At 38.9% G+C, this 25,810-nt stretch overlaps 1 protein-coding gene and 2 long non-coding RNA genes across 3 annotated transcripts in view; 1 reads left to right on the forward strand and 2 right to left on the reverse strand.

Annotated features, from left to right (window-relative positions):
* brinp2 (BMP/retinoic acid inducible neural specific 2) overlaps positions 1-25,810 on the forward strand; it is a 204,522-nt gene that overhangs the window by 162,850 nt on the left and 15,862 nt on the right. The gene's annotated exons all lie outside the window — the stretch shown is intronic.
* Positions 16,537-16,886, reverse strand: LOC111608931. The gene is made up of 2 exons (XR_002752910.1): positions 16,789-16,886; positions 16,537-16,587 (listed from the first exon to the last, which is right to left on the reverse strand). It is a non-coding gene; the product is annotated as an uncharacterized LOC111608931 (long non-coding RNA).
* LOC111608932 lies at positions 22,895-23,244 on the reverse strand. Its single transcript, XR_002752911.1, has 2 exons — positions 23,147-23,244; positions 22,895-22,945 (listed from the first exon to the last, which is right to left on the reverse strand). It is a non-coding gene; the product is annotated as an uncharacterized LOC111608932 (long non-coding RNA).

Raw genomic sequence — 25,810 nt, forward strand, 5'->3', positions numbered from 1 at the left:
TACTTGACTATGTTTGAGTTAAAACTAGAACAATCATATTTTATTTTCTTCAAATACCTGTTTTAATTGTATCTATGTTTTTTCAACAGCAGACTGTTTGGGTGTTGTAATTGTCATTACATCAGTTGTTTTCCTTCAATGACTGAATATCATCCTTGCTGTTAAAATCTCATCCAGGCAATTCATGAGTGCAGTTGCCTCACCACCATTGTAAGTGTGTAAAAGCCAGATGTTGTATTTACCTGCCACTGTAAATTAGAAGGAGTGAAACTGGCACATTGGCACAGTGAAGAATCTAAACATGTTTGCTGATTAACCCTCCTCTAGTGTTAGCGTGACGCTCAGAAGCAGCATGGCAGATGTCACGGTCGGACAATGGGGAAGCGATGGGGTTCCAGTCAGCCTGAAATCACATAAAAATATACTGGTAAAAGCGCACGAGGGTCAGTATGACCCTACCAGGACCACGCACAGGGTACCAAAAACTTAAGGAGTCCAATGGATCCTGGAGGACTGCAGCAGGCTTAAGAAGGAGAAGAAGAATTACTTTATTCATCCCAGCAGGGAAATTATTTCGCAATAATTTTTTATACACAGATTAACACACACACACAACAGGAGCTGTGTCTGCAGGCAGCCAGCTGAGCCGGCGCCATTTTTGAAGGAGGACATGCGGCAAAGGTCGTCGGGACCGGGAGTCGAACCCGCGACGTCCGCGGGTCTAAGGCCTCCAAATGTGGGGCGTGCTAACCCCCTGCGCCACCACAGCACGCCCTTAAGTTATGTGCTTTTAATTTTTTTAAAGACAAAAATAGATCATGCCTTGCAAAAAGTATTACTCAACCACTTTCACCAAAACGTTGTTTTGGAACCTGAATCTGCAAATCCAATTTCTTTCTCCATTCTTGAGTATTATCTGTCCTTTGATATAACGAGGTGGTGTTGAATAATCTTGCTGTAAACAATGTGCTTAATTTTTGTATTCCAGTGCCTCTGGTGGAGATGAGAAGTCGGATGAATGAGATTCAGGAAACCCGTTAGATGGTTCAAAAGAGTTGGAGCAGGTTCACCTTTCAGCAGGAACAGCCTAACTGTACGGCCAGCGCTGTAATTGAAAACATCAAATCATGTTGGAATGACCAACTAAAAATGCAGACTTAAATCCACTTGACAATACTGCAAAGCATTCCTGCACTGAATAGCTGATGATGACATTTGTTTGTTAATTTGATACAAAGGTTCTTTCAGATTTATCAGATTTCAGACCAAAACTTAAATATTAACTGCTGAATGAGTAGCATCGGTTTTTTTTTCTTTGTTTGTTTTTTCCTATCTGCCGTTTTTGCCATTTCAACCTATTCCATTTGGCTTTAAACCCTGCAAACAGAGAGCGGCCACTGGTCACTGCTAAAGTGTTACATCAGAAACCAGCAGGAGAGAAAAAGCACTTAAATGGTCTTGTCAGCAGGGGATTAATGACTGTGCAGAGAATGTACATTTCCTATTTGTGGAGCAAAATGCACTTAAGCTACCGATCAGTGAAACAGCACAGCCACTGTCATAAAGTTTTGTCAAGCAGCAAGTAAATATAGTTTCAAATTGCCTATAAGTTGTTTCAATATTTTTAGAAGACATTGTTCCTTTCGACATTGACAAATTTCTCAAAGAAAAAAGCCTAAAATTTCAGTGAAGTGAGAGTGTGTAGTTTTCCCTAAATGTTCTGACATACAAAGTTGCGCGAAAATTCAAACACACAGGAGAAAAAAAAAATAGACATCCAGTCAAAGTCTACTGTTCATATTTATATTTCTAGCATATCTTAGAAATAATTTATGGAAATTGCAAAGAGTAAGTTAACAATGTAGTCAGTAATCTTTAATCATAATCATTACATTTTGCTATTCATATTTCACGTACTGAAAGCTATCAAAACTCAATCATTTGTTTGATATTTTTGCATATAAACAATACAATTTATATTTTATATGTTCGCTTCCGTTATTGACTGAGAATACGTCAGGCTCTGCTTCTTACCACTAAAGAAATGCATTTGAAAGCGAAAGTAACAATCACATGTTTCTAATTATCAAACTTGTCTAAGTAATCATCAACAGTTGTGGCCATCTCTATAAATGTGGGAGTTTTGGCTCATTTAAGATTTTAAATTTCACCGTTCACATTGGAGAGTATGGCCAGGTTTCCAATAAAAAGGCTTTTCCCCTCTAAAAATAAAGTGGCCGCACGACTTAGGCTTGCAAGGCTGCATCTGACTGAGCACCAAGACTTTTGGAACAATCTCTTTTGAACAGATAGAACCAAAGTAGAGATGTTTCACTGCACAAAGCTGTGTTTGGCTAAAGCAAGACGGAAGCATATCAGGACAAACACCTCATACTGAATAAGAAGCATGTTGAAATCATTATCCCTCCACCACCATTTGTAGAGTTGACTTAAATCTAATTAGCAAATTATGAAGTCAAATTATGTCTGCCTGCTGAAGCTTGGCCCAGACTGAATCATGATGCGGAACAGTGATATGATCCCCAAATCAAAACTGTAGCAAAGTGTCTGAAAAATGAGAAAAGGTGTTGCAATACCTACTCCAGTCTAAGTCCAGAGCTTAACCTCATTCTTGTACACTCGAGTGGGACCTTACCAAGTTGTTATTTGGTAAACAAATATTGATAGGCATTTCTCCAGACTGTCTCTAGAATATTGTTTGTTTTGTTAATTACATAATGTATCACCCATTTCCTGTTTAGTCCTTGACCATGACAGCATACTAGGAAGTGTGTACTTAAAAGTGAAACAGGGGGACACTTGGAGGACAAGCAAAGATCTGATTTAAACAAACATTCATAAGTGCATCATCAACCAATGAACAAGTGTGACTTTTGGGAAGCAAATTAATGAAATGAACAGTGAATGAAGGCTAAAAATAGAAGGCATAGAAGTCTAATACATAGACAAATTTTTATTAAATATAATTTATTGTATGTGAAATAAGAGATTGCTTCATATCTACTAGTAAGGATAAAAAAAAATATCTAGACGTTGTTTTTGTACCTCCAAAGACTTCATCAATTGGAAGGGAGACATCCCTTAAAGGAGCTCAGTTTTCTTTTGTCCTACCTTGATTTTGCCACACCCAGGTTGGTAGACGGCCCATAGACATGATCCCGCAGCTGACAAATGGCCAGGCGGCAGCAGTTCTCCTAAGGACCTTGCTCCTGTGCAGAGGAGGTGATAGCGGAGGTTCTCTAAGGCATAACCTGGTAGCTATTAATTCTGTTAACATGTGTAGGGAATAAAAATGATGTGATGGAAGAAAAGGGAGGGTAGTAAATCAATGAGGAGAGAGAGCAGAACAAATTGAGGGAAAAAAGAAGAGTGCAGGACTTTAAAGTAGACAAGATTAAAAAGAAAAAGTCAGAGAAAATTGGGGCGGTGCAAAATGAAAAAATGAAAAGAGAAGAAATTGTTAAAGATTTTCAGGTAATAAAGGGCCAAAAGTCCAGAAAGGAAGATGTGATAAAAGAAAGGTAATGGAAGAAGAAGAAAGGACAGTGACAAAGAAAAACATCACAGCACTAGATTTTGGTTAAGACTTTATTGAAGATGTGAGCTTTTTCTTTGTTAAAATTGGCAATATCTTGAACTTTAAGGTAAAGAATAATAGCATGCTTTGTGTGTGTTTGAGCAGTGTTGTTGGTTTCGGTGTTGAGTTGGTTTACAGAGAAGCATTTTCATGCTACCCACCTGAAATCTAACAATCTCTATAAAGTGTAATTACACTATTTAAATGGATCTGCTGTATTAACCAAGTAACTGCTAAACTCTGGCGACTTCAGGTGTCTATGACTGGTGTTAGCTGAGATCTCTTACTGCTTTCAGTGCCTGATCAAAGCAACAAACCAACCTGAGACTCAACACCAAGGGGAGTTTATCATTATGGTGTTAATTGGTAAACATGCCCTTTGAACTTGACAAGGAAGGATATATATATACATACATACTGTTGATTATATATATTATATATGTGGGTTGTATATGTGGATTTTCTTTGTTTGTTCTTAAAGTATGAACATTTTGTTCTGAGTCAGTCCAAAGATAAACACGAAGAGGCAGAAGAACAAGCACAGTTGCAAAAACGAAATGACTTTGTTATTTGTTAACTCATAGCCTGGCTAACAGGAATACTGGAGACAAAAACTGTTAAATAATCAAAGGAAGATGTTGGACAGAAAGTCCTCCAACTGTCAAATGAAAAATAGAAAGATGGAAATACTTCTGTTGGTAGGTAAGGAAGAAAAACACAAAATTCACAGGTAAATGGTTCGGTGTTGCATAACACTAAAAGGTGATATATATAAAAGAAAATATCTACCAAAAGAGAAAAACATCACTGCTTGCCACAAGCCTGAGATATACTAGTGCGTCACAAATGTTGTCTCACTGATATGATACAAGCATTTGGGTTTAACCCCACCTACATACCCAGTGAGAATCCATCTGGCAGAGGAAACGCTCTACTGAATATGCGAACCGTAACGTAGCATACCAAAGCACAACCAACTGTGCCTTACTGCTCAAACGAGGCCTGATGGGTTCTTTAAAAATTGGAAATGCTAACAAGCTTCCATAATGTCTATGGTAACATTATGGACTATTTGTCCTCTGTGAAATTCTTTGGGCCTTTATGGCTTTTCTGTCATCTCTGTGGTCTAAAGTTTCAGCCACATCTTAACCACGATTTTAGTTCTGGAATCTGGCTGGACCACTTCGTGATGAGAGAAGAGACCTCAGATCAGAACTTTGTGAACAATTTCAGAATAACTTCAGTTGAAATTGGAAAATGACAAAACAAAGCAACTTTAATGTGTTACATCAACTCGTCCTGTTGTCTCCTGTTCTCTCTTGAAGCTTCAATGGACTAGACATGTTTTAACATATCATCAAAAATACAGGTGACTCTTAAATAGCTTCTGAATGTCTCTGTCTCTCCTTTAACTTTTATTTTTAAATGTCTTACTTGTACTGAAAATGGCATACTTTGAGATTTTGTTCCTACATTTTTACTTCTACACTGAAATCTGTAGTTATTGTGAGCTGGTGAAAGATTGGATATGGTGCCCTCACTAATCAGAAAAAGATTGCGGTTCCAGGGAGTCACAGGTCAGGGCCACTCAAGTTGAAAATAGTGGGATTTCTGTGTCATCATTGGCTTTATGTCTGTTTTTTTCTTCTTTTTTTTGTAAATTCTTGTTTCACTGAAAAGTTTAGCTTTGACAAAACCAAAGACTTCTGCACTGATGTCTCAGTTTTCTGTGGACTCTTTAACATTGTCTTTCTTTGCCACAGCCATCTAAGATACATAGATTATTACAATGAGTAATAATAACCCTAATAATAATAATAACCTAACCCTGATGAAAATAATTCCTCCTGGATCAGCATCCTTGAGCAAACCTTTGCCCATTACAACTTTTTTCAACTTTACATCCAAATGAGTTTTTATAGCTTCTGAGAACTATGACCAGAACAAAATAGATTGTGCTTTGCATTTGGAGAAATAAAGAAAACATGTAACTCCTGTGGTTTTTTGGGGAGGGGGGGTTATCAGACTCGAAAGCAGGCTTTTCATATTGCCAAAGGTGCAGGTGATATTGTCTAAACATCGCAATAGAGAAATTGGGCAGCAATAAGACTTTGAAAGAAACGGGCGTTCTGCAGAAGAACTTTGCCTGGGGCTGAAGTGGACCTTTAAAAAGTTTCCAAGCCAGCCTTCATATGTGAGTGCAAATAAATAAAGTTTGCTTATATTTCCAAGTATTACACTTCTATTTTCTTTTTTTAACCTATTTAAACAAAGTGTGACATCTGTGATGAGAAATGGATTCCTTGTAGCTGGTCAGAATTACAAGTTCTACATGAGCAGCGCAATCCCTGTGGCTCCCTGTGTCCAGCAACTCCTGGGTTTGCCTTCAGTCATTCACACACTATATAAAGGCACTTTGACACCGTGGGGTTATTGTTTTCAGATGCCTGAAGCATCTCAACTCCATAGAGTCAACAAGCATCAGTCAATCCCCTAGGTCTTTTCAGATTTCCACCCAGCAGATTGTTTTTTTCATAGTTGAATTGGAATAAAGCTTAGGCATCAAAGCTATTCAAAACTATCTGCAAAAACCTGAAATATATACAGTACAGACCAAAAGTTTGGACACACCTTTTAATTCAATGAGTTTCCTTTATTTTCATGACATTGTAGATTCACACTGAAGGCATCAAAACTATGAATAACACATGTGGAAATATGCACTAAACAGAAAAGTGTAAAACAACTGAAAATACCCCTTATAGTCTAGTTTCTTCAAAATAGCAACCTTTTGCTGTGATTACTGCTTTGCACACACTCTGCATTTTATTGATGAGCTTCAAGAGGTCGTCACCTGAAATGGTTTTCACTTCATAGCTGTGCCCTGTCAGGTTAATAAGTGGGATTTCTTGCCTTATAAATAGTCATGAAAATAAAGAAAACCCATTGAATTAGAAGGTGTGTCCAAACTTTTGGTCTGTACTGTAAAGTCTTCTATACATTGTTAGTTTTTGCCCTGGCAAAGACGGTCTATCTGTAGAAAAAAGAAACTTCCATTATAAATCTAAGAACATAAAAGTGTGGATTGTAAATACTTTCCCAGACACTGTTGCATCAACCATAATTTTATAGGAGAGTTTTTGCTCCTCTCTAGTTTGACACATTTAAACCTATCAATGTTTGACCTATGATGTAACAAGGTGGAATTTGGGCCTTCTTGTCAAAACCAGAATCTCATGTAATGCTTCCTTAGTTGTTGCTAAAACTTGTAAAGGAATCTTATTATTGCAATAAGCATTAATAAATATTATTGAAATGTTAAGATCAATGTAAAAAAAAACATTTTGCAAATAAATGGGCTGCTCTGAACCAGAGTTTATTCATTTAAATTAGCTCATAATACTATGACTATAAAACTATAAATTACCTATTTTTAATATGGGTAATCATTCCTCTAAAAGTAGCAGGGTACACAATACAATAGATGTTGCATTATTACTGAATTACTTGGGAACAAAAACATGCCATTAAATAGTTATTGTTATATGTTTGTAATTCATAGAAGGTTTGTTGTTTGAGACACTTCAACAGCTAAAGAAATAACGAGATAATGTAAGAACATTGTGGCGCATTAGTGACTAGTATGTTCATCACGATGAAGTTAGTATTTATATACATTAATTACAATCACTGTTATTAAAATAAACACAACTATGTGGTCTGTAGTGTCAAAACAATATCAATGCAGAAAGACTGGTGCAAGTGTTAACACAATGTAAGCTCTTTATGAACAAAAACACACATTTACTCAACAGTACTGTAACCTTGTTGAAGTAGAATGCAGTTTTTATAATTATATACTTATAATGATTGTAGTTTCTCTGACAGAATGGATGAAGTGGATATTTTTATTCCCAATGGTGAAACATCCTCTTATCTATTATTCTAGAATATTTTAAAACAGTCTTGTGAGCAGGTTTTTTGAAGTAAATTATTTTGAAGGTTCATGATTTCACACAAGCACAATCATGTAAAAATGTCTTAAAACAACTTTGACCTTATGTTTAAAAAAAAATGTAACTGCACTCTTTTTATTTGAGGTTAGAGAACCCCTCATGAGTTTGGAAAATATTCTTTGTACAGCACAATTACAACAGTGGCAACATACAGTCTAAGGCATTAAGTGATTAGCAAGTTAAAAAACAATAAATTTTAATGCACTGGAAATATTCAATTAAATAATAACTCAGAGAGATGATACTAAATGCAACTATTCTCGACATGGTTACACGCAGATGATTGACGGACCAAATTAGGCAGAAGTAGTTCTGGCTTAGTTTCATTCTTTTTGAAAAACTTACAATCATCTGGCACTTTAATGCTGTTAAGTGATTTCTAGCTGCTTTTCAGACTGGCTGAAGCAACGCTGTCTTGGTGCTAAGTACCGTTCTCTCTGGAGACTCAATTAGACACATCGCCAATCAAATATCATTATAACACAATGCATGTGTGTTCACTTTTTTGTGCACTTGTGTTATTTTATCTGTTTTTAGTAACAACTCCAGCTGTATATTATAACACAGAAGGCCTTTAGATAATGAGGTGCTCATTAACGGCTCTACAGTCAGGAACAACTGAACTTTTTCTGTTCCAGATTTCCTTTCTTTTGTAAATGAACCTTTACAAGGTGAACAGCTTGAGAGTTTGATATGTGGCACAGGTCATAGTTTAGAGGAATGTAATTTATTTAGACAAACATCAAATATCATAAGATCAAAAATCATTGATTATCAATTTCAGGAGTTGTGCTTCAGCCTCATCTTGAAACTCAGGGGTTTGCACCTTCTCAGTACAATAGCAAGGTTTTTAATAACTTGGTTAACAAAAGACTTTCAAGTTATGCACAAATTACCAACCGTTTAATGTTAAACATAACATCATTAGAATTGTAATAATGTTCTCCTTTAGCAACAGTAGAAATAATTGTTGCCTATCTGTCTTGAAGTAGTTGATTACATTATAAGACATTTTTGTTTTAATTATGTGACTCATATTCATTGGATTCAGTGTTAAAAGCCAGAACCAGCCCTGATTACTGGCTGACATGTCGACTCAAGAAATCAGTTACAAAAACCTTGTCTAAAAAGAAAAGTAGACTGGAAGATGTCAAGAAGCAAATGCATTAAAACCCCAAACAAGCTACATTTCGAGACAGATGAGAAACAAAGTCATTTGTTTCTCTGATTACTACAAAATTACTCAAAACATTTATCAACAACCCATCCAGGAGGTAACACAAGAGAAGTGAAACAACATCTGAAATATTGCAGTTCTCACTTGCCTCAGTTAAGGTTATTAAGAAATGTTTTATCTATATGAGAGCTTCTGGATGAAAACCACAGCTCACTACATCATATGCCCAAACACTAGTTTCATCAACAAAAATTTATTTTGGATTGTATTTGATAAACTGACAAAAGTAGGGGTACTAAACTTTTGTTTAATTGAGTCTGTCTGGTATAAAAATTGATTTGAAAACTCGTAATTAACTATGTCAAAAACAAAGCATAGTCAGTCTGACTTTGCAGATTCTTTTTCACAGCAATATAGTTGCCATTATTTTAAATATCTGAGTTTGTGCTGTAAATGAACCTTCACTAGAGAAACTTTTAAATGCAGTCAAAACTATATGATCTTTTGTATAACGTCCTAAAACCTTGACCCGTCCTCACCAGTTTAGCCTTGCTATACCCTAATGAGTTAGTAAAGTACAACATTGACAAACAGTCAATCTGTTGCTTATCTCTTGCATCCAATGTGCTCTCAGTGATTGTATAAGAGCTTGGCAACAAATGATCCAAAGTTTGTTAATTAGACTGCAGCCCACTGCACATTTAGTCATCATTTAGAGCCTTTCCCTCACCCCCTTCGCCTTCATGGGCCAAGTCTGTTGAAAAATCACTGTTTCAGTCAATCTGTAATCTAATTTAACCAGAGAACTGGCCGACTGACTGAACAATTAGTATCCGTTTACATCCACCTGTAACTAAGTCAAGCAGAGCAGGAGTCATTATGACTGGATGATCAACTTCTATTTAATACCAAATGACCTGAGATATTTACAGCCTCCCATTACTCTTCTCAGCAGTAACATCTTATTGGAAGGAGATAATTGGGAACAAATTTGCTGTTCATAAATTCTCAATGTGCTCTTCATTAGGATTTTTAATTATATCTCCCTGTGTAAAAGGTTAAGTGTAGGAGTGGAGAGATGCACCTCAGCATAAGTTGCCAGTTTACAACGGTTGCCAAACCCCTCGGAGCAATCTCTATTTCTATTCCTCTCTCAGCCAATCTGTTTTAATCTGTCTTTTCCCCCTTTGACTCTTGAGAGCCGGCGGGGAACAAAGTCATTCCCATAGCCTCAGTACAGGAAGCTCAGTAGAGTCTAAGCCTCATGCAAACAGTGCCTATCTTTACTTTACCCTGAGCCACAAGTACCTTTGACATCTTACAGTGAGAGCCTGGAGAACGTCTCCACGCGATCCTGTGCGAACAGAAGACCGCTGTGAAGTTGCACAACGATGTTTTCACCTCTAACTGTTTATCTGCTTGCTGTTGGAAGCTACACCGCAGCTGTGTCTTGACAGGCATTGTTGAAAGTAAGAATAAAATGATCAATAAATAGAAGTGGTGTTTGACACTTTACCGCAGAATTGATAGGAGAGCTGTAAACTGAATTTGTCATGTCTTTGGTAATCAAGGGCTCCTGTAACATAACTGCTTACTGAATACCAGGTAGGTGTTGTTAGAAGTCTCTTATGAAGGGAAACTGTGCTTTTTTGTGAGTCAGAAAAAAAAGGCAAGTGGGAATTTGGTGCTGGAGAGATGGATGTGTCATGAAACCTTGTTATCAAACCATAGACACATCAACACTGTTAAAAAAAATCATCTGTAGACTTCAGATGCATATAAAGAGAGAGGCATAGCCTATTGCATTTAGATGAATAGCAATTTAAAAGCACAGCTTGTATGGATCAAAAGGTGAATTCTCCCAAGGACCAAAGACAAACTATTTTCTGCAGGCTGAATGAGAAGAAAATCATATCCTTCACTTACAAGGAGTCGAGACAAAAACACTCCTATCACAAAAAAAAGTAAATAGGCATGCCGAAAGATCTTAATGCCAAACAACTTTAGAATCATTGTTTTGCTGTCTCTTTTTTTTAACAAATTGCTAAAATCATTAAATCCGTACAGAAGTGCAGTAAAAAAAAATTCTAAGACTAACATCATGTATTTCCAACATCAGGTATCGTCTCTTGGTTAGGATTCAGTAAGTGGGAAATATGAATATTATATTTAAAAGTAATTTTCTCATTGGGGATAAAGTTAAAACAAGAAGAGAAAAGACATCTGTTAAACTGAAAGAATTATGTGCTGTACCACTCTGCAATGTGGTCTAGAATAACAAACCTGCATCGGAAAATTTGCTGATTGCTACAAATGTTATTGATTATCCAGCTGTCCTTTATGCACCAGCAACTTGGCAATATTATCCCGTCAGTGATGGTTCTGGGTTAAAATCTCAAACAAGCACCCAGCTGATGCTAAATTCTGTTTAGGTTTGGCTAAACAGATCACTTCTCCTCAGACTACGTGAAAACAGGAGGTTGTGCCAATTCACAATTATTTTTTTTTATTTCCAAACGGCATGCGTTTCTTCCTTAGTGGCTCAGTTGGTAGATTAATTTTACTTTCTGCTACTGCGGGAGTGAAATTACCGTAATAATTTCACGTTCCCTTGGCTAACCCCATATTGGCTGGAAATCGCAACGTCTCCCCTTTCAGAAACCGTTGGAATTTTTCAGGTAGCACAAAGTGTGGTGGTATTACAGTACTGCAAATTTGGCTGTGTCGTCACCGACACGTTCAGCCTATAACGGTTAATTGGTTACTCTAAATTTGCCCTTAGCTAGGTGTGAGTGTGTCTGTGTGGCTATGGTTGTTTGTCCTGTTTGTGTCTACAGTATGTTACCCTGTAACGGACTGATAACTATATATCAGTTTTCCAGTTTTACTCTCCAAAATGAGTTGAGTATGACTTCAGGGTGGACTTTACTCCAAAATTGCTACCGTAATGCCATGCACACCATCAGCAGGTGGAGATATTTAACCAGACTGACATGTTTGAACTTATTAATTTCACCCAGTGAGCATAGCAATCATATGACATGTACAGAAAAGATACTTTCAAGAAAGACAATTAACATGTGCCATAAAAACACCGAGAGTGACAGAAGATGCTCATGTTGATTGAGTTTTGTATGATTGTGCGTTTTTTTCCCCCCTTTTGAGATAATAGATTTTTTTCATTGTTTTATTAAGCCACTGCTATTTTAAATAATTTATTGGTGGTTTCGATGCTTTTGTTCTGCTGGCACATTAGGTGTTTGTTTTTTTTACATCAATTACTGCAGGCACACATTTTGGGCTACTATCCTTTACTTTCTGATGTTTACATGTAGACTGTTGAGTATGATGAAAGAAGGGAATCTGGTAAACAGACAACCCAGGATACATTGATGAGAAGCAGCTCTACAACCTAGGAATTATTCACCGTGCCTCTCTTTCACCTTAGTCTTTCCAGCAGGTTTTCAGCTGAGTCACTGGAGTAACTTCAAGGTTAAATTCTGTCTTTCCCAACTTTATAAAGAGACATGCACTTCTTTCAGCTTGGTTTCCTTTTTTGGGTACTTCTATTAGGACAGGTACATGCCCATAATAGTTTTGGATATAGGAAACATGCTTGCAGCTGAAAGAGGGAGCAGGTCACATGATTGGACTGCAAAGAAGTTTTCCCGGACATGCACTGGCTTTCAGGGAGCATAGCTGTTAGGCAGTGTCAGTCAAACTGAATCCACTTGGGCTGGAGTGCAAGTCACCTGTGAGATCATCTCTGCCTTTAGCGCAGTGCTAAGAAAAGCAACATCCAATCGTGAATTTTTTTTAAAAAAAGTCTTTGCTAAATGACAATGTTTTTTTTGTGTCATGGAAGTGTGCTGAAGTTCTGTTGATGTGTAATTTTTGCAAATGTTTTCTTTTTTTATTATTTTAATGCTTGCAGAAATGTTGGCAACAGCTCAGTTGGGTTTAATTTGAAGAGAAATTAAGCAGTAAACTGTGTTTTGGGTCAGAGTTGAATGGATATTTTTACGTCACAGTGGACAGATCACCTGCTGAACTACCTTGAGAGATAATCTGCTGAGCATGTTTAGAGAGTTAAATCTGTACCAAATTGGGAAAGAACAAACAAGTAACTTTTTCATGTTTTTTTGAAATGGCTTAATAAATACATTTCTTGGAATTTTTCTGAATGTGTTTATGGCTAGAAAGATTTCGGAAACACATAACAACCATACAAAAGTGGGAATCTGGGTGACTAAAAAAACAGTATGTGACGTAACCCTGTTGGCAATAGTCTGTTTTTACGGACTGGGCTTTGCTAACCTACACACAGAGGAGCCTGTGGTTAATGCCAAAGGTGTAAAAATCTAAACAGAGCTCTCCCGTAATTTGGGATCATTTGCAGCATGAGCGGGTGCACAGATAAAACCCATCTGTCTGGAGACAAATGCAGCAATGGCCCATATGGACTCCTTTTGCTAAATGAGACCTGGGGAGCGTTCAAGGTTAATGCCCCTTTATTAGGCATGGGCATCAGACCCTGCAATAGATTTCCTTTTAATGTAGGAGGTCTGTATGCTAATGATTGCTTTACATCTGTAAAGTAGATGTTTACTAATGCTAACCTTTGTTAATATGAGTTTAGAACTGAAGCCCAATAGGCTTCTTTAATAGTTTTACAACCTGTTGTCCATTCATAGCCATAGAAATTGACAGCCTTCCTTAAGCTACTTAACCAAACACTTCATTATACACATATGGATGACTGATAAAAATGCACTTTATATTTAGGAGGGATGATTTTTCAGATAGTTTGACTAAAAGAAATGATGGTTACTTGTTCACTTTGAAAAATAGCAGTACAACAAAACAATGGGCAGATGCTGATTTATTTATGTTTCGTGGTTTTAAGATTGTGGGGTTTGCTGGCTCTAATGTCTGAAGATATTTGGCATTGAAGTTGATGTGAAAAGAATTGTCTTTAATGCCTGATGCGCTGAATGAGCTGAAAGATCATGAAACTGATGTTATTACTTTTCAAAGTAATTTTAAGATGGGTACGGGAGATCTCTCTATTTTTTTGTTGTTGTTGATTGCTGATGTGAAAGATGCATTGTGTAGGGCTGGAGAATTTTTTATTTGTCCTGGGAAAATCCTCCTTGTTGAGCTCCTCAGAAGAATAGGAACATTTAAATAACTCTTGATGTTTCCTGGGGAAACAGATTGATTGTGTTTTCCGGCTCCTTATAAAGTTGGTGTCGAAAGATGTCAGCATTGTGTACATGAAAGACATCTCTTTTACAAATGCCACAGGGTCCTCTCCAGTGTGGCTGTGACATTTGAGGGGATGGATCAATGAATAGAAATATAAAAAAGAGTTTATTTAGTCGGACCCTTTCACACTTCTACTAATACACACATGCGCACCCCGACTAACACACCGAAGCAAGGGCTGCATGACAATGAATCCACATCCTGTTCATCACAATAGCCTTCAATTTAATAGTGACAACCTAGACTTTGCAGGGAATAATACCCTGACATGTCACATCTTCAGACAACATCTTAATCGTTGTGCATGATGGAGTGAAGCGAGCCAACGATGTTCAGTCTTTCCTGAGCAGCTGCTGTTAAGATGTCCTTGAGCAACCTCCAGCTGCTCTACCGGAGCACTTCAGTGGCCTCTAGTAGAAAGCAGAGGTTTTACTTGGCCGCTCTCAGCGCCCAATCATGTGGGGCTGTATTTTCCCTGTGCAGATCCCTGATGCGTGTAACTTAGCAAGTGCGAAACAGACCTGATGGAAAAGTGCATATGCCTTCTGTCAACCCCTGATGCATAAATTGGGAGAAAAGGAGGGGAAAAATGATTGAGAGGCTTACCCCTCAGGTGGACGCTGCTTGAAAGTAGCTTGCTGGATATTAACGACTGACCTCCCCCTCCCTCCATGTTCGCCTAAATCCATTTTCCATTTCTGATCTCTCTGCAGTACTCAGGGAGGTACTTCATCTTCAAACAGCAATGCTGAAGGCACTGTGGCCTCCTGTTGCGTTGGTTTCTGCTAGGGCTAGTAGAATCTGACCTAGAGGATTAAACGGCACCAAAGCAAGGAGGAAGATAAGGGATTTTTCTCACTTGCAACTGATGTATTATGCAACATATCGAAGACTTTAGGGTATCATGTGCTTACATTGACTTGTTGTGGTAATTATGTATGAAAAAGGGCCAAATGTTATTACAATTGGGAGAAAAATATTGCATGTGTTTATCATAGAGTTCAAATTGAGATGTGGACTACATTTAAATCATAACAGTCTAAGAAAAGTTCAAAATCCTATTAACGTTATAGGATTGAAAACTTTAGTTTGCAAGACATGCTGTGTGTACAAATTTGTATTTCTAAATACAGATGATTCTTTTCAGGGAAAGCCCCATAAAATATTTATACAGCATGGTTTGTTGTTTTTCCACATTATGGTCCAAACTCAAACAATTTGTAGCTGTTTTTTCTAATTATCTCAACATTACATATTTATAGTTGTATTTAATGCAAATGCAGACTCCCCTGTGCTATGTCTAAATTATGGAAAACTCAGGCTTGTTAAATCTGTGAAAGAATTAAATTCAGTTTTCTATGACGGTGTATGAAAAAGGAAAAAGGAAACAGCTAACACAAGCTCTTTGTTGAGAGATACTACTATAAGGCCTGTCATGATAACAAATTTTGCTGAACGATTAATGGTCTCAAAAATTATTGCGATAAACGATAATATTGTTTGAAGATCTTTTTACACTGATGTAATGGAAATGACGTAATAATGCATGCGATTTCCTGCCAAAGATAGATACACTTTATTTTCAAAAGAACACTAAACACTGGAACTGATAAACAAAATAAACAAAACAACCAAGAAGAAAAATAAAATGGATTCTCAGTCTCCATTAACAAAAAATTTACTTGAATAGAATCTAAACAACATAAAGCCAAAGTGGAAATAAATACTGCATTCAACCAAAAGAGTGCAGATTATGAAGTCTGTATATTATGTTGCCATATAGCAATAATTAGATTTAAATAGATAAAATGGGCACATCTGACTACCTGATGTATTAGCTCACACTACAAGATTTTTTGCCCCGATTTTCCCCCTACAACAATCTTAGAACGTTGGTCTTTCTAACATTGTCGCTTACTATTTCGTAACCAATCATCCTGTAGTGTGTGGTGTGTTACAGTAAATATTCGTTGCCGCTCCGATCTAAATCAGGGGTTTTCCCCACTGGGAGCTTAAAGCAGTCTGTTGAATGTGACAGGTAGCCAATCAGAAAGCGTGGATTCTCCTCCATGTCTTCTGAGGGGGAATTACGGAGGGGATCCCAAACAGCAAAGTCCAGCGGACATTGGAGATGATATGTGGAAACAACATTAATGTTTATTCAACATTTTGTGCAAAGAATATAGAAATGACAAGGGGAGGAGTTGGAGCGAAATTGCTACCGCAGTTGATAAACCCGGTAACTTTTCAGCTGTTCTTCGTTAATGTGACGTAAATAGGTTATAATGATTTTTATTCAGTCAAGACTTTACGCTGACACTAGCCACATGCATTGCAGGTAGATTGTAGTAAAGCATTGATTAATGCCTGGTTTTAAAATTAGTTAACTGAACTTGTAGTGTTCTCATCAAAAGTGTAACAACTCCGACTAAACACCAAGGTAAACCACAGCAAATTGATGAGAGGGAGACGTGTAGCAAGATTGAACATTTACTGTCGACTTCCACGTATCATAAGCTGGGTGAAAACTGTAAACAGAACAAACAATACAAACTTAGTTATGTGTCCGAAGAAACTTACAGTACATACATAAACTCTGCAGTTATATGCAATCCACTATGAATGGTTAAACAAGAATATCCGCCACCATAACTAAACATTAACATCTTCGTAAAATAATATCTGATACATCTTACACAACATGTATGTTATCAGAAAATAACACTTACAGCATTGCTTCGCCTTAATTTCTCGCGGATGGCACAGGATTAAATGCTGAAGACACAACACATTCAGCCATGCTTGCTGCAGCTCACGGAGAAAACCGGAAATTACCAAACAGGAAATCCGTGGCAGACAACACAGTAATTCTTCAAAATAAAAGCCTTCGCACTTATTGCAATTACAAACAACTTACAATGGCATTAACACAATATCTATAAACTATTAAAGAAAAATGCTGTCAAAGCAGCACACTCCCCGTCTGACCCCTGTGAGGTCACTGTGTCTCAGGATCACCAAACATTAGTCCATAGGTCATTCATTAGGCATAAGCAAAACAACTTCTGTGATAGGTCTAAGATATGTTTTTGGGTTGCCTTGCTCTGCTGTTGTGACCTCGACCTTTCTTACATATCCATCTTGTCCTGGGAATGTGGCAGTGATCCTTGCCAGTGGCCAACAGTTGCGAGGAACCTGCTTGTCTTTCAGAAGAACTAAGTCACCTATTTCTAGGTTTCTTTTGGGTACTGTCCATTTTGAACGTTGTTGTAAAGATGTCAGGTACTCTCGTCTCCAACGAGTCCAAAAGTGATTTGCCAACGCTTGTACTTGCCTCCACTGCCTTGTAAGCAAGTCTTTATCGGGAAAACTTCCAGGAGGTGGTGGGACTCCAACCTTTTGAGTAAGAAGCATTGCAGGTGACAGGATGAAAGGATTTCCTGGATCTGTAGAAACAGGCATTAAGGGACGGGCATTGATAATGGCAGTAACTTCCGACATTAGAGTACACAGGACTTCGTGAGTCAAGGAGATGTTTTGCTGGAGTAGCATAGCATCCAAAATCCTCCTTGCCACGCCAATCATCCGCTCCCATGAACCCCCCATGTGAGAGGCATGAGGCGGGTTGAATTCCCAGACACATTCCTGATCGGTGAGGTACTTCTGCATTCTTGTGTCCATCTGTAGCTCTTTGCAAGCCCCAATAAAGTTTGTGCCACAATCAGATCTGAGCTGTTTGGCTGGTCCTCTCAATGCAAAAAACCGTCTCAAAGCATTAATGCAGCTAGATGTGTCCAAAGATTCTATTAGTTCAATATGGACTGCTCTTGATGTCATGCAGCTGAAAAGAATTGCCCATCGTTTTGACTCTGAGTGCCCTCCTCGAGTGCGCCTTGCCGTCACAGACCAGGGCCCAAAAACATCCACGCCTACATAGGTAAAAGGAGGACATACTTTAAGTCGCTCCAGTGGCAAATCTGCCATCTGTTGTTCTTCCATTTTCCCACGTAGTTTACGACAAGTTATACACTTATGGATAAGTGATTTTACCAGAGACTTGCCTCCTAATATCCACAAGCCTCCTGCTCTTATGGCTCCTTCAGTTATGTGACGACCTTGATGTTGAACCTGCTCATGGTAATGTCTTGTTAGAAGAAGTGATACATGATCATCCCTAGGTAGGACTACGGGATTCTTTTCGGCAGGTGTCAGATCAGAGTACTTCAGCCTGCCTCCAACACAAATCAGGTCATCTTCTAAGATTGGTCTTAGCTTCTGCAAAGGGCTATTTCCTGACACGGTTTTCTTAGCCAGTAGAGCTGACCTTTCTTTTGCAAAAGCTGTTTGCACTGCTTTTAGGATGGCTTTTTTAGCTTGAGATATCTCTTCAGCAGAGCGGGGTAAATTGCATTTATGCCAACCTACACACTCAGTCTTGTGGTTGGAACGCTTGAAGGATTTCACCATGTGGATCAAATATGCAACTCCTCTCAACAGGGAGCTAAAAGATGAAAACCGTTTGAAGCGATCTGTAGAAAGAGTAGCTTTTTCTATAACAGTAGAACAGGTCTGAATTTGTGGTCTGATTTCAATGTCCTTTTCTGGCTCAATCAGTTCAAACCTCTGACCTGTACACTGGTTGCCTTCAGGTGATTGATAGAGAAAAGAGGGTCCAGTGAACCACGAAGTCTGTGCTAGCTGGGATGGAGGCACAGACCGTGATGCATGGTCAGCTGGGTTCTCGTCTGTGCACACGTAGTTCCACTGAGTTGGCCTTGAAGATTGGTGAATGCGCATCACTCTATTGTGGACATAGACATAGAACCGCCTCGACTCATTGCATATGTAGCCAAGGACCACTTTGCTGTCAGTATAGAACTTGACTTCATCTATTTTCACATCCAACTCTTCTTGAATGAGATCTGCCATTTCTACTGCCAAGACCGCAGCACAAAGTTCTAGCCTGGGGATTGTAGGCTCAGACTGAGGGGCAAGCTTAGCCTTGGCCATAACAAAACCCATCTCAGTTTGTCCTTCTTCTTGAACTGTTCTCAGGTAGGCTACAGCCCCAATGGCCTTATTTGATGCATCTGAGAACACATGCAATTCAGTATTTACAGCTGTACTGAGTGAGGTCTGCGTGTACATCCGGGGAACATGAAGCTGCTTCAGGTCTTGAAGTGAATCCCTCCAGGATTCCCATTTTTGACGTTTTTCTTCTGGTAGTGGGCTATCCCATTCATTCGGTTCAGTTGCTAGTTCCCTCAGAAGAGCCCTTCCATAGATGGTGACAGGGGCCAGTAACCCCAAGGGGTCAAAAATACTGTTAACAGTAGAGAGAACTCCCCGACGAGTGAACGGCTTGCTTGTAGTAGATGCTGAGAAAGTGAACATGTCAGTCGTAATCTCCCAAAGAAGACCCAAGCTGCGTTGAGTGGGTGTAGCTTCTTGTTCAAGATCGAGATCCTTGGTCCTTGGAGCACGGTCCTCTGGCGGAAAAGCTTCTGTAACTGACTGACTGTTCGACACAAACTTGTGTAGACGGATGTTTGACTCAACCAGTGAGTTTTTCGTCCGGTGCAGGAGGTCAATTGCAACCGCCTCCGATGGTACTGACATTAAACCGTCATCCACATAAAAATGCCTTTCTACAAAGTTGATGGTATCAGCACCGAACCTCTGCGCTCCCTCTCTGATGGCTCTCCGAAGCCCGTATATAGCTACAGCAGGAGATGGCTTGTTGCCAAAAACGTGGACCTTCATTCTATACTCCACTACTTCCTTGTTGACGTCATTGTCTTTGTGCCATAAGAAACGCAGAAAATTGCGGTGTTCTTCACGCACTTGGAAACAATAAAACATTTGTTGGATGTCCGTTATTATTGCAATCTTTTCCTTCCTAAAACGTAACAGTACACCAAGAAGAGAATTGTTAAGATCAGGGCCTGAGAGAAGTACATCATTGAGGGAGATTCCCAAATACTGGGCACTGGAGTCAAAAACCACCCTGATGTTGTTGGGTTTTTGTGGATGATAAACACCGAACGTGGGAAGGTACCAACACTCTTCTCCTTCTTTCAATGGTGGAGCTAACTCTGCATGTCCATTGGTGAATATTTTCTCCATAAAGGTCACATACTGGTTCTGCATCTCAGGTTTCCGTTCAAGAGTTCGCTGCAGAGATACAAACCGTTTGACTGCCTGCTCTTTATTATTAGGTAGTCGTTGTCGTGGTTCCCTGAATGGGAGTGGGGCAACCCAGTTGTTGCTTTCGTCTTTGTAAACGTTCTTGTCCATTATATGTAGGAACACTGTATCTTCCAGAGATGGACCAGGCTTGTTGTCATTCTCTGTTTGGACAAATACTTGGCTGCCGAGCATCTTTTCTGGCTCGGTGAATCTGCTAAGAGTTTCATCACGTTCTTTAACATGAATGAGGCTTGTACAGGGTGGAAAAATTGAATGGCGATGTCTTTCCAACACATTTGTCTTGTATGTGCTTATCACTGGCTTATGTACATCCCCAAGACAAACTTCTCCAATCACAACCCAACCTAAATCCAAACGTTGGGCGAAAGGGGCGTTGTGTGGTCCGTTAACCTGCTGCCTGACCTTGTGTGCTCTTAAAACATCCCTTCCAAGCAAAAGTAGGATTTCTGCATCTGGATCCAGTTCTGGAATTTGATCTGCCATGTGACAGAGATGAGGTTGATGTTGTACCGCACTTGGTGTTGGAATTTCAGATCGGTTATTTGGAATCTCTGGACATTCGATGAGTGACGGGAGTGAGATCTGAACCTTCCCATCCATTGATTCAATCTGAAATCCTTCTGCCCTTTTTCCAGATGTTTCAATCATGCCTGAGCACGTTCGAAGGTGATATGTGAAGGGTTTGCTCTCTACTTTAAATTGTTCAAAAAACTCTGGTCTAGCTAAGGAGCGATTACTCTGGTCATCCAAGATGACATAAGTTTTAATTGCCATATGCCTGGAATGACTGGGATAAACCTTTGCAAGGCAGATTTTTGAACATGATCGCCCCAAAGCACTTGGACCACAAACTTTTGTACAACTGTTTGAAACGATATCCTCACTGACTTGAGCATCACTCTCCCCGCCATTGTCCTGCTGGGATGAAGAAACTTTAACTGACTTCGTGGATGGCTCGGGATGCATGACTGTATCATGATTTACACTGTTGCACTCAGAACATTTTAGGAAGGCTTTGCAATCTCGAGCAAAATGTGAGACAGAGGAGCAACACTTAAAACAAATTCCTTTCTCCTTCAGAAAGGCCATTCTGTCACTGAATGATTTATTCCTGAAAACCCTGCACTTCCTGAGAGGATGTGGTTTATTGTGTAACGGACAAGTCTTGCTGAGATCATCATTGGTTAAGACGTCAGTTTTTGAAACCAAAACTGGTTTGTGTGAGTTAAAACTCTTACTCATTCCTCTCTCTGACTTGACAAACGTGACTGCGTTTCCTTGACTCATGAAACTTGGGTCGTTTCTCTTCTTTGCTTCATGGCACACAAAATCAGAAAAATAGCCAAAGGGAGGGAAGCGACCTTGGCTTTGTTCTTTATACCACGAGCCCGCAGAGATCCATTTCTCTTGTAGTGCAAACGGAAGTTTTTCAATAATTGGGCTGATTCCACGTGAAGTATCCAGGTATGCAAGTCCAGTGAGATATCCATCCTCTTTGGCTCCTTGGATTTCCATCAGTAAATCCCCAAGGTCACGTAACCTGACGTTATCCTTAGCTGAGATTTTAGGGAAGCTTTCCAGTCTTTGAAACAGAGATCTTTCAATGATCTCTGGAGCAGCATAACACTCACGAAGTCTCTCCCATGCTTTGTTCAAAGCTGCTTGAGGATCTCCAATATGAACTGAACGTAGCCGCTTAACCTGTTCACTTGACTCTTTTCCAAGCCATTTGGTCATAAGGTCCAGTTCCTGAGTTGCTGTGAGTCGAACCTCACTAACAGCACTGTTAAACGAAGAGTACCAGGCTCGATAATTTTCAGGCTTATCATCGAATTGGTAAAGACCTGAACTGACAAGGTCGCGTCTGGCCAAAAACTCTGCTAACGGCTCAGACGTCAATATCCTGTTTACTGGTTCTCTAGGCCTGGCAGCCAATGGGACATAATTAGGATAAAAAGGCTGGCTGTTTTTTTCGCTGTAAGATTTTATTTGAGGTTTGGATGAAAACACTGGTTCACGAGGTTCCACGTTTTCAGATTTCTCTGTTTTTGTACTGTGTGTCTCTTTTGGAAAGTCCTTAGCATGCGAATCAATATGCTGCGGAGAAGCTTGATCTGAATTCTTTAATTCAATTTGAGACTGAACATACTCGCTAGTGCGTTCAATTTTCACTTTGTCCGAATCAGACATCCCCGTTTCATCCAAAACCTGAACTGCCTCAGCCTGTTCTAAGACTTGAGCTTCAGCTGCTGCTGCAGCAGCCTCTTTTTGAAACTTTAACATTTCCAGCTCTGTGTCAATTTGTACAGTTTCCAGTTGACTTTGCGCATCTCTTTTAGCTTTTTCTGCCTCTTTGACAGCCTTCTCCAGCTTGAGTTTAGCTTCATGGCTTGCATATGAGGCTCTTACTTTGGCAGCTTCTGCTTTGGCTCTAGCACGAGCTACACTGGCTGAAGATTTTGACGTCTTCGTACTGGAGGACAAAGATGACCTGCTGCTGGATGCCATTTTCCACTTGAAACCTTGAATCTTGCTTTTTCACTGTAGTGTTCTCATCAAAAGTGTAACAACTCCGACTAAACACCAAGGTAAACCACAGCAAATTGATGAGAGGGAGACGTGTAGCAAGATTGAACATTTACTGTCGACTTCCACGTATCATAAGCTGGGTGAAAACTGTAAACAGAACAAACAATACAAACTTAGTTATGTGTCCGAAGAAACTTACAGTACATACATAAACTCTGCAGTTATATGCAATCCACTATGAATGGTTAAACAAGAATATCCGCCACCATAACTAAACATTAACATCTTCGTAAAATAATATCTGATACATCTTACACAACATGTATGTTATCAGAAAATAACACTTACAGCATTGCTTCGCCTTAATTTCTCGCGGATGGCACAGGATTAAATGCTGAAGACACAACACATTCAGCCATGCTTGCTGCAGCTCACGGAGAAAACCGGAAATTACCAAACAGGAAATCCGTGGCAGACAACACAGTAATTCTTCAAAATAAAAGCCTTCGCACTTATTGCAATTACAAACAACTTACAATGGCATTAACACAATATCTATAAACTATTAAAGAAAAATGCTGTCAAAGCAGCACAGAACTTGTAGCCATTATTTTGTTCCCATTGTTGGACACCACATGGCAGGAGCGAACCCGATCGAACCGTTATACCTAGGATTTCTGTCGGGTAATGTGTGGTCTGTCAGGTTTTGAAAATGGGCCGACAATCGGCTGACAGCTCTAAGATCGTGTAGTGTGCGCTGGGCTTTACACTAAGGAAATGAGGAAGGGAGGAGTTAGTGGAGAGCACCGGAGTTGAGCCTTTTTTCATCCATCATCATTAGAAAGAGAAAAGGGCCGGGAGAAACAATAAAGCTGATAATTAAAATGGGGTCAATAGTTTTAATTTATTGTTTGATTAATTGATTTATTGTTTATCGCGACAGGCCTACCTATACATATCCTTTAAATGTCCTTAAAGTCACTTGTTAATTTTACCATGCTATTTTAGATCCTCTCAATCCCAAATTGTCTTATCTTTACAGTCTATGTTGTTTTAGAGGCTTTTATTTCCTGTAGCAAGGACAAGTAGCAAGCAGAAAAAATAAAATGCTGCTCAAACTGACAGGCTAATCAGCCATCTCATAGCATCAGCTGACATTTAGTGAGTCACATTTAATTATGCCTTACACACAGACTGGCACATAGCACTTTGAAAATCTACCAACTTTTAAGCAGGCATTTGTCACTGCACTTCCATTAGTTGGCAAAGGTGGCCAGAATTTCAAAATCATGTCAAGTGAACACATTTTCTGCTTAAATGAGCTCTTCTGTTTTATGTGGTCTCTCGTGCCAAAGGGAGCCATTTGTGCAAAGCGGATAAATATCTCACTTAAAATAAACTGCTCTTTTCTACTTTGTCTTGTTTGCAGATTTATACAAGGTTCTAGACATAAAGAAATTTACCACATTTTGTAAATGATCAAGTCACTCATCACTACTCTCGCTAACCTTCATTGTCAGCCTCATAACCTACAAGATTTTTAAATAAAGCTACAGAAAGATTATTTTCTTAAATTCTTTCTGCTTACATAAAGCAGTGCCAGGAGTGCCTTTTTATTCTGGGCGTTGCAACATTTAAAATACAAATGAAATAAAGAATCTCTTTTTCCTGTAAAGATAAGTTGCTACAGATCGATGGCAGCTGTTTTTACTGTCCTTCCGACTCAGAAATCTTTCTGGTCTTATACCTTGCTGCTGCTTTAAACAAAAAGGAAAGTTGTGCTCCGAGTTCAGATTGATCTTCTTTACAACTTACCGAGGGCTGAAGGTATAGCACTAAAGAGCTTTTTTTTCCAAGTTAGGATCACCCACAGGGGTCCACTAACAAACACCCTGGTGGCATTATTTCCCGTGTTTTGTGCCTGCACATATATTGGTTTCACAAACTGAAATGAATCCCATTTCTCACTTAGACGATAGGTTTGCGATCTTGAGAGTGGATCTGTCACATATTTTAGGATTTGTGTGCTTTACTCAAACACACTTCAGTTTCATTCAGTTGATGCAGTGTTAGTGCAAAGGGTGGTTCTATTTAGGGGCTTTTTTTTTTGTGGCACAGAGTGACTATTTTTCAAGTGGGCAAGGTAAACTTCCCCTGCAGCAGTGCCTGACAGGGAGCGAATTGGTCTGTCATTTGTTTCATTTGTATTCCACAGAAAGTTGGAGCTTAGTGCTTCAGGTAAAGTCTTTGAATGAGAGCTTTTGAATGGGACTGACATGGCAGAACATCAGCAGGGACAGGTCATATTTTTTCCTGCTTCCTAAGAAAGAGGGGATGAAAGTCTAACACAGCAATATATTTCTGGTTAAAAGTAATCGTTATCAAAAAAGTTTAATAATTAATATATACATATAACAGTTAAGCTAATCTGAATATTTCATGCTTTATTAAAATTTCATTTAAAAAAAAACATTAAATAACGTTTCCAGTAGTTAATACGTTTTTCTGTGAAATTAATATTAAACCAGAGGTCTTGTGTGAGCTTTGAAATGTATTCACACTTTTGTCTGTCAGGAGGTGGCATGAACCTGTGCAAGATGCTTCTCCTTCTCTAAAAATACCACAATATCAAGAAAAAGCAAGTCCTTAACCTAATCCTACAGCTTAACACCCAACAGTCGTTTGTGCTACAGCTGAAATGACATAATATGCCAATTACTACAATTATAACAGTTAAATTAATGTTTTTTCTGATGCATAGAGATAACCACAGGTAAATTTAGCATAAGTTTTGAAGGGGTTTTGGGACAAACTTTCTTACTATGGATAAGTGGCAATGTTTCAGCTTCCCATTCAAAGTAATTTGTTTTTTGCAACCAGTAAAACACTAATCAGACTGGATAGACTGGAGTTTCTAAAATACCTCTTGATTTGACAGGGTGTGCATGAGACTAACATGACACCGTCATAAACGTGACGTAACACCTGTTATGAAGACGAAGTTTTCATGAA

Source organism: Xiphophorus maculatus, chromosome 6 (assembly GCF_002775205.1).
Source record: "Xiphophorus maculatus strain JP 163 A chromosome 6, X_maculatus-5.0-male, whole genome shotgun sequence".
NCBI lineage: Eukaryota > Metazoa > Chordata > Actinopteri > Cyprinodontiformes > Poeciliidae > Xiphophorus > Xiphophorus maculatus.